This window comes from Ailuropoda melanoleuca, chromosome 2 (genome assembly GCF_002007445.2).
Source record: "Ailuropoda melanoleuca isolate Jingjing chromosome 2, ASM200744v2, whole genome shotgun sequence".
Taxonomy (NCBI): Eukaryota; Metazoa; Chordata; class Mammalia; order Carnivora; family Ursidae; genus Ailuropoda; species Ailuropoda melanoleuca.
In genome coordinates, this window is record NC_048219.1 from 156,382,630 (window position 1) to 156,391,500 (window position 8,871).

The window sequence follows — 8,871 nt, forward strand, 5'->3', positions numbered from 1 at the left end:
ACACCAGAAACCAGTATTACACTGCATGTTAACTAACGGAAATTTAAATAAAAATTTGGAGGAAAAAATAAAATAAAATCCTTTCCTTACAAAAAAATTTATCTTTGAACTTGTAAGTCAAAAAGACACGAACGCATGAACAGGGGCACGACATACAGTATGTGTCTCCCCACACCTACCCCACTACCCCCAACCCATTCACTCAACGTTCACGGTGCCTGGTGAGCATGGAATCCCCATAGGCCCATGATGTTCAATGAGACTCAAAGTGAGTACAAAGTAAGTATATTACATTTACAATCAAGTGGGGGCACTGACAGCCCCCAAGAACCAGAACTTGCTTCCAATACAGAATAAAGGCAATGGCATTCTGAAAAACATGAGTGAACAATTAAGTGAAGCTATCACAACCTTTCTTATCTGTGTTATTTCTCTGTATTAGCAAATCACATCAGCTGAAAACCATGGCATGGAAGGAAAGGGAAAGACAGGGTCACCTATAATTCCTTCCCTTTCTTGTCCTACCTGCCAATAAGCTGAAGGTAGAGAGGGTTGGCAGAAGGTGTGAATATCAAGAAAAGAAATAAAAACAGTCGAGTTAGTTTTGTGGACTGTTTCCACTGTTCTGGTGAGAATAAAATATTCATGTAGGAGCGATGAGAAATGGATCATGTAATTTTGGCAATTCCACATATGAGTTAAATGCTCTTATACCTGCATTTAAAACTGGCATTACACAATATAAAGATGAATAAAATCCATGGTAATAAACTAAATTTTTAAATTTTCTTTACATAGAATGACATTAAACAGCAAATAAACAATATTATGACAGGTTGAGAGAGACCATGGAAGAAAGGAAATGTTTTATTTTAGTACCTTGAAGTACTTAAATACTTTAGTACTTTTCCCCCTGCTTTATGAACAAAGGCCCCACATTTTCATTTTGCACTGGGTGCCACAAATGATGTAGCTGGCCCTGTATATGTCTCATTTTCACTTCTAACCTCACTGTCTTTTGCTCTGTCTGAATTTTTGTCATATGTGCTGGTCAGGCCCAAAGCGAGCCCCCTGGTGAGTGAGGTCTCCCCCCGCTGAGAAGGGTCTTTTCCGTTATCCGAAAACTGAGGCGATAAGGGAACCAAACTGTGTTTTGTATACATTTCTCACCCAGCAAGGAAGCTGGCCCTTTATGCTGTGACATTTCAAGCACATTTGCTGCAAACTTACTATTCACACCCTCCACCAGATGTCTCCAGGAGATCTGTGCATGCTCTTATGTAATATTAAAGGTGAATAAATTCTAACAAGGTTCATGTCTTGGCTAACCTCTTCCAATATGCTGCTTTTAAACTACATCATTATGTTTTAAGTAAGCAGCTTTCTTTAAACAACTCATTCCTTTTACTATATTTAGGGTATTCTTTTCATTACATGCTTCTTAAAGAGGTAGAACGTAGGGGTGCCTGGGTGGTGCAGTCATTAAGTGTCTGCCTTCGGCTCAGGGCATGATCCCAGCGTTCTGGGATCGAGCCCCAGATCAGGCTTCTCTGCTAGGAGACTGCTTCTTCCTCTCCCACTCTCCCTGCTTGTGTTCCCTCTCTCGCTGGCTGTCTCTCTCTGTCAAATAAATAAATAATCTTAAAAAAAAAAAAGAGGTAGAATATAGGAGGAAGTAAAAACAAGGAGGAAAATCTATCACCCAGACACGACTGCTGACATTTTAGTCTGTTTCCCTAGCATTGTTTTCTTTCTTGTGCAGAAAAGAGTGAAAACCAAGCCAACTCTTAACCAGAATAAAGAGACATATAGATAAAAACACATTAATAGTAGGGGACCTCAACACCCCACTATCAGAAATAGAACACCCTGGCAAAAACTAAGCAAAGAATCAAAGGCTTTGAATGCCATATTCGACAAGTTGGACCTCATAGATATATATAGAACACTACACCCCAGAACCAAAGAATACTCATTCTATTCTAATGCCCATGGAACATTCTCAAAAGTAGATCATGTTCTGGTACACAAAACAGATCTCAACCAATACCAAAAGATTGAAATTATCCCCTGCATATTCTCAGACCACAACGCTCTGAAATTGGAACTCAACCACAAGGAAAAACCTGGAAGAAACTCAAACACTTGGAGGCTAAGAACCATCCTGCTCAAGAATGACTCGATAAACCAGGAAATCAAAAAACAAATTAAACAATTTATGGAGACCAACGAGAATGAATACACAACGGTCCAAAACCTATGGGATACTGCAAAGGCAGTCCTAAGGGGGAAATACATAGCCATCCAAGCCTCACTCAAAAGAATAGAAAAATCTAAAATGCAGTTTCTATATTCTCACCTCAAGAAACTGGAACAGCAACAGAGGGACAGGCCTAACCCACTGACAAGGAAGNAAAATCAAAAATCAATTTGAACAGTTTATGGAGACCAATGAGAATGAAAACACAATGGTCCAAAACCTATGGGATACTGCAAAGGCAGTCCTAAGGGGGAAATACATAGCCATCCAAGCCTCACTCAAAAGAATAGAAAAATCTAAAATGCAGTTTCTATATTCTCACCTCAAGAAACTGGAACAGCAACAGAGGGACAGGCCTAACCCACTGACAAGGAAGGAGTTGACCAAGATTAGAGCAGAAATCAATGAATTAGAGACCAGAACCACAGTAGAGCAGATCAACAGGACTAGAAGCTGGTTCTTTGAGAGAATCCATAAAATTGATAGACCACTGGCAAAACTTGTCCAAAAACAAAGAGAAAGGACTGAGATTATTAAAATTATGACTGAAAAGGGAGAGGTCACGACCAGCACCATTGAAATTGCAAGGATTATTAGAAACTTTTATCAACAGCTATATGCCAAAAAACTAAACAATCTGGAAGAGATGGAGGCCTTCCTGGAAACCTATAAACTACCAAGACTGAAACAGGAAGAAATAGATTTCTTAAATAGGCCAATTAACTATGAAGAAATTGAGTCAGTGATAAACAACCTTCCAAATAATAAAACTCCAGGCCCAGACGGTTTTCCTGGGGAATTCTACCAAACATTCAAAGAAGAAATAATACCTATTCTCCTAAAGCTATTTCAAAAAATAGAAACAGAAGGAAAGCTACCAAACTCATTCTATGAGGCTAATATTACCTTGATCCCCAAACCAGGCAAAGACCCCCTCAAAAAGGAGAATTACAGACCGATTTCTCTAATGAATATGGATGCCAAAATCCTCAACAAGATCCTTGCTAATAGAATCCAACAGTACATTAAAAGGATTATCCATCATGACCAAGTGGGATTCATACCTGGGATGCAAGCATGGTTCAACACTCGCAAATCAATCAATGTGATACATCATATCAACAAGAAAAGACTCAAGAACCATATGATCCTCTCAATTGATGCAGAAAAAGCATTTGACAAAATACAGCATCCTTTCCTGATTAAAACCCTTCAGAGTGTAGGAATAGAGGGTACATTTCTCAATCTCATAAAAGCCATCTATGAAAAGCCTACTGCAAGCATTATTCTCAATGGGGAAAAGCTGGAAGCCTTTCCCTTAAGATCAGGAACACGACAAGGATGCCCACTCTCGCCACTATTATTCAACATAGTACTAGAAGTCCTTGCAACAGCAATCAGAAGACAAAAAGGGATCAAAGGTATCCAAATCGGCAAAGAAGAAGTCAAACTGTCTCTCTTTGCAGATGACATGATACTCTATATGGAAAACCCAAAGGAATCCACTCCCAAACTATTAGAAGTTATAGAACAATTCAGTAAGGTGGCAGGATACAAAATCAATGCCCAGAAATCAGTTGCATTTCTATACACGAATAACGAGACTGAAGAAAGAGAAATTAGGGAATCCATCCCATTTACAATAACACCAAAAACCATACGTTACCTTGGAATTAACTTAACCAGAGACGTAAAGGACCTATATCCTAGAAACTATAGATCACTTTTGAAAGATATTGAGGAAGACATAAAAAGATGGAAAAATATTCCATGCTCATGGATTGGAAGAATTAACATAGTTAAAATGTCCATACTACCCAGAGCAATCTACACTTTCAATGCTATCCCGATCAAAATACCGAGGACATTTTTCAAAGAACTGGAACAAATAGTCCTTAAATTTGTATGGAACCAGAAAAGGCCCCGAATCTCCAAGGAACTGTTGAAAAGGAAAAACAAAGCTGGGGGCATCACAATGCCGGATTTCGAGCTGTACTACAAAGCTGTGATCACAAAGACAGCATGGTACTGGCACAAAAACAGACACATCGACCAATGGAACAGAATAGAGAACCCAGAAATGGACCCTCGGCTCTTTGGGCAACTAATCTTTGATAAAGCAGGAAAAAACATCCGGTGGAAAAAAGACAGTCTCTTCAATAAATGGTGCTGGGAAAATTGGACAGCTACATGCAAAAGAATGAAACTTGACCACTCTCTCACACCATACACAAAAATAAACTCCAAATGGATGAAAGACCTCAATGTGAGACAGGAATCCATCAAAATTCTAGAGGAGAACATAGGCAACAACTTCTATGACATCGGCCAGAGCAACCTTTTTCACGACACATCTCCAAAGGCAAGAGAAATAAAAGATAAAATGAACTTATGGGACTTTATCAGGATAAAGAGCTTCTGCACAGCCAAGGAAACAGTCAAAAAAACTAAGAGACAGCCCACGGAATGGGAGAATATATTTGCAAAGGACACCACAGATAAAGGACTGGTATCCAAGATCTACAAAGAACTTCTCAAACTCAATACACGAGAAACAAATAAACAAATCATAAAATGGGCAGAAGATATGAACAGACACTTTTCCAATGAAGACATACAAATGGCTAACAGACACATGAAAAAATGTTCAAAATCATTAGCCATCAGGGAAATTCAAATCAAAACCACACTGAGATACCACCTTACGCCAGTTAGAATGGCAAAGATAGACAAGGCAAGAAACAACAATTGTTGGAGAGGATGTGGAGAAAGGGGATCCCTCCTACATTGTTGGTGGGAATGCAAGTTGGTACAGCCACTCTGGAAAACAGTGTGGAGGTCCCTTAAAAAGTTAAAAATTGAACTACCCTATGACCCAGCCATTGCACTACTGGGTGTTTACCCCAAAGATACAGACGTAGTAAAGAGAAGGGCCATATGCACCCCAATGTTCATAGCTGCATTGTCCACAATAGCCAAATCATGGAAGGAGCCGAGATGCCCTTCAACAGATGACTGGATTAAGAAGCTGTGGTCCAGGGGCGCCTGGGTGTCACAGCGGTTAAGCGTCTGCCTTCGGCTCAGGGCGTGATCCCGGCGTTATGGGGTCGAGCTCCACGTCAGGCTCTTCTGCTGTGAGCCTGCTTCTTCCTCTCCCACTCTCCCTGCTTGTGTTCCCTCTCTCGCTGGCTGTCTCTATCTCTGTCGAATAAANTAAGAAGCTGTGGTCCATATATACAATGGAATATTACTCAGCTATCAGAAAGAACGAATTCTCAACATTTGCTGCAACATGGAGGGCACTGGAGGAGATAATGTTAAGTGAAGTAAGTCAAGCAGAGAAAGACAACTATCATATGATTTCTCTCATCTATGGAACATAAGAACTAGGATGATTGGTAGGGGAAGAAAGGGATAAAGAAAGGGGGGGGTAATCAGAAGGGGGAGTGAAGCATGAGAGACTATGGACTATGAGAAACAAACTGAGGGCCTCAGAGGGGAGGGGGGTGGGGGAATGGGATAGACCGGTGATGGGTAGTAAGGAGGGCACATATTGCATGGTGCACTGGGTGTTATACGCAACTAATGAATCATTGAGCTTTACGTCGGAAGCCGGGGATGTACTGTATGGTGACTAACATAATATAATAAAAAATCATTAAAAAAAAAAAAAGAATGTCGCACTCATGAAGCTGGAAAAAAAAAAGAAAAGAAAAGAGTGAAAACATGAGCCACAGAGTGGGAGAAGATCTCTGTAATATATATCTGGTAAGGGACCTGTACCCCGAAGAGATAAAGGACTCCTACAGATCAACCAGAAAAATAAAACCCAATTTAAAAATGGCCACAAGGTTTTTTGCAGTGGGTTTGCTGCCAGAACACAGGTGAACACGGAACACAGAAAAACACTGTGAAACCTGAACCACAATAGGAAAGGAAAAGACTCCTATCAACGTTGTCATCTTTGGATGTGTAGACTCGGGCAGGTCCTACCACTACTGGTTATCTGATCCCCAAGTGTGGTGGGATCGACAAAAGAACTATCGAAAACTTCGAGAAGGAAATTGAGAGGGAGAAAGGCTCCTTCAAGGGTGCCTGGGTCTTGGATATACTGAAAGCTGAACGCGAATGTGCTATCACCATTGATATCTCCCTGTGAACATTCGAGACCAGCAAGTACTATGTGACCATCATTGATACCCCAGGACCCAAAGACTTTCTCAAAAACACGACTGCAGGCACACATCAGGCTGAGTTTGAAGCAGGTGGCTCCGAGAACTGGCAGACCCGTGAGCACGCCCCTCTGGCGCACACACTGGGTGCAAAACAACCAATTTGGGATTGGCAAATGGCTTCCACCGAGCCACCCTACAGCCAGCAGAGATATGGGAAATCGTTAAGGAGGTCAGCACCTACATTAAGCAAATTGGCTACAACCCCAACACAGTAGCATGTGTGCCAATTTCTGGCTGGAATGGTGACAACATCCTGGAGCCACGTGCTAACATGCCTCAGTTCAAGGGAGGGAAAGTCACCGGTAAAGATGGGAACGCCAGTGGAACCACACTGCTTGAATGCTTGAATGGACTCTGGATTGCATTCTGTCACCAACTCATCCAGCTGACAAGCCCTTGCATCTGCCTCCCCAGGATGTCTACAAAGTTGGTGGTACTGGTACTTTCCCTGTGGGCCGAGTGGAGACTGGTGTTCTTACACCCGGCAGGGTGGTCACCTTTGCTCCAGTCAGTGTTACAACTGAAGCAAAGTCTGTTGAAGGGTGGCTCTTCTTGGGGACACTCTGGGCTTTGGTGTCAAAAAGATGTTCATCGTGGCATTGTGGCTGGTGACAGCAAAAATGACCCACCCATGGAAGCAGCTGTCTTCACGCCTCAGGTGGTGACCCTGAACCATCCAGGCCACATCAGTGCTAGGTATGCACTTGTGCGGATTGTCACGCAGCTCACATCGCTTGCAAGGTTGCTGAGCTGAAGGAGATTGATCGTTGTTCTGGAAAAAAGCTGCAAGATGGTCCCAGGTTCTTGAAATTGGTGTGCGGCCATCATGGATACGGCCCGTGGCAAGCCTACGTGTGTTGAGAGCCTCTCTGACTTCCGTCATCTGGGCCGTTCTGCTGTTCATGACATGGGAGGGACGCTTGCTGTGGGCGTCATCAAAGCAGTGGACAAGAAGGCAGCTGGCACTGGCAAGGTCACCAAGTCTGCCCAGAAAGCTCAGAAGCCCCAGCACCTGCCAGCCCAGGCTTCATCACGGGTGGAAGAATGGTCTCAGAACTGTTTGTGTCACTGGCCACTGAAGTTTAATAGTAACAGACTGGTTAATGATGACAACGCACCGTAAACACTCCAGAGGGAAAGGATACTGTTTTCTGTGGGCCATTTGTTTTGTGTATGTGTGTGCGACAGTTTTTAAGTTATTAGTTTTTAAGATCAGTACTTTTTAACGGAAACAACTTGGCCAGAAATCTGTCACGGAATTTGGAGACCCATTAAAACAAATTTTAACGAGAAAAAAATAAAAATGGCCACAAGACCCTTCACAAAGGAGAGTGCTTAAACGGCCACTAAGCATACGAAAGGGCTCTTGACATCCCTAGGCACCAAGAAAAGGCATTAAAACCACATCAAGGAGCCACTACACCCACCAGAATAACATGTATTCCTGAGAATTTAGACAACTAAAAGTCTCTTCTCTTGCTGGTGGGAGCAGAAATTTGCACAACTACTTTAGAAAACTAAAACATAGTTGAACAGCCACTTTATTTTTTTTTAATGATTTTTTATTATATTATGTTAGTCACCATACAGTACATCCCCGGCTTCCGACGTAAAGCTCAATGATTCATTAGTTGCGTATAACACCCAGTGCACCATGCAATACGTGCCCTCCTTACTACCCATCACCGGTCTATCCCATTCCCCCACCCCCCTCCCCTCTGAGGCCCTCAGTTTGTTTCTCATAGTCCATAGTCTCTCATGTTTCATTCCCCCTTCTGATTACCCCCCTTTTCTTTATCCCTTTCTTCCCCTACCGATCCTCCTAGTTCTTATGTTCCATAGATGAGAGAAATCATATGATAATTGTCTTTCTCTGCTTGACTTATTTCACTTAGCATTATCTCCTCCAGTGCCGTCCATGTTGCAGCAAATGTTGAGAATTCGTTCTTTCTGATAGCTGAGTAATATTCCATTGTATATATGGACCACAGCTTCTTAATCCAGTCATCTGTTGAAGGGCATCTCGGCTCCTTCCATGATTTGGCTATTGTGGACAATGCAGCTATGAACATTGGGGTGCATATGGCCCTTCTCTTTACTACGTCTGTATCTTTGGGGTAAACACCCAGTAGTGCAATGGCTGGGTCATAGGGTAGTTCAATTTTTAACTTTTTAAGGGACCTCCACACTGTTTTCCAGAGTGGCTGTACCAACTTGCATTCCCACCAACAATGTAGGAGGGATCCCCTTTCTCCACATCCTCTCCAACAATTGTTGTTTCTTGCCTTGTCTATCTTTGCCATTCTAACTGGCGTAAGGTGGTATCTCAGTGTGGTTTTGATTTGAATTTCCCTGATGGCTAATGATTTTGAACAT

At 42.2% G+C, this 8,871-nt stretch overlaps 1 pseudogene; it reads left to right on the forward strand.

Moving 5' to 3' along the window:
- Positions 1-246: 246 nt before the first annotated feature.
- On the forward strand, positions 247-7,618 carry LOC100473261 (annotated as a pseudogene).
- Positions 7,619-8,871: the final 1,253 nt, after the last annotated feature.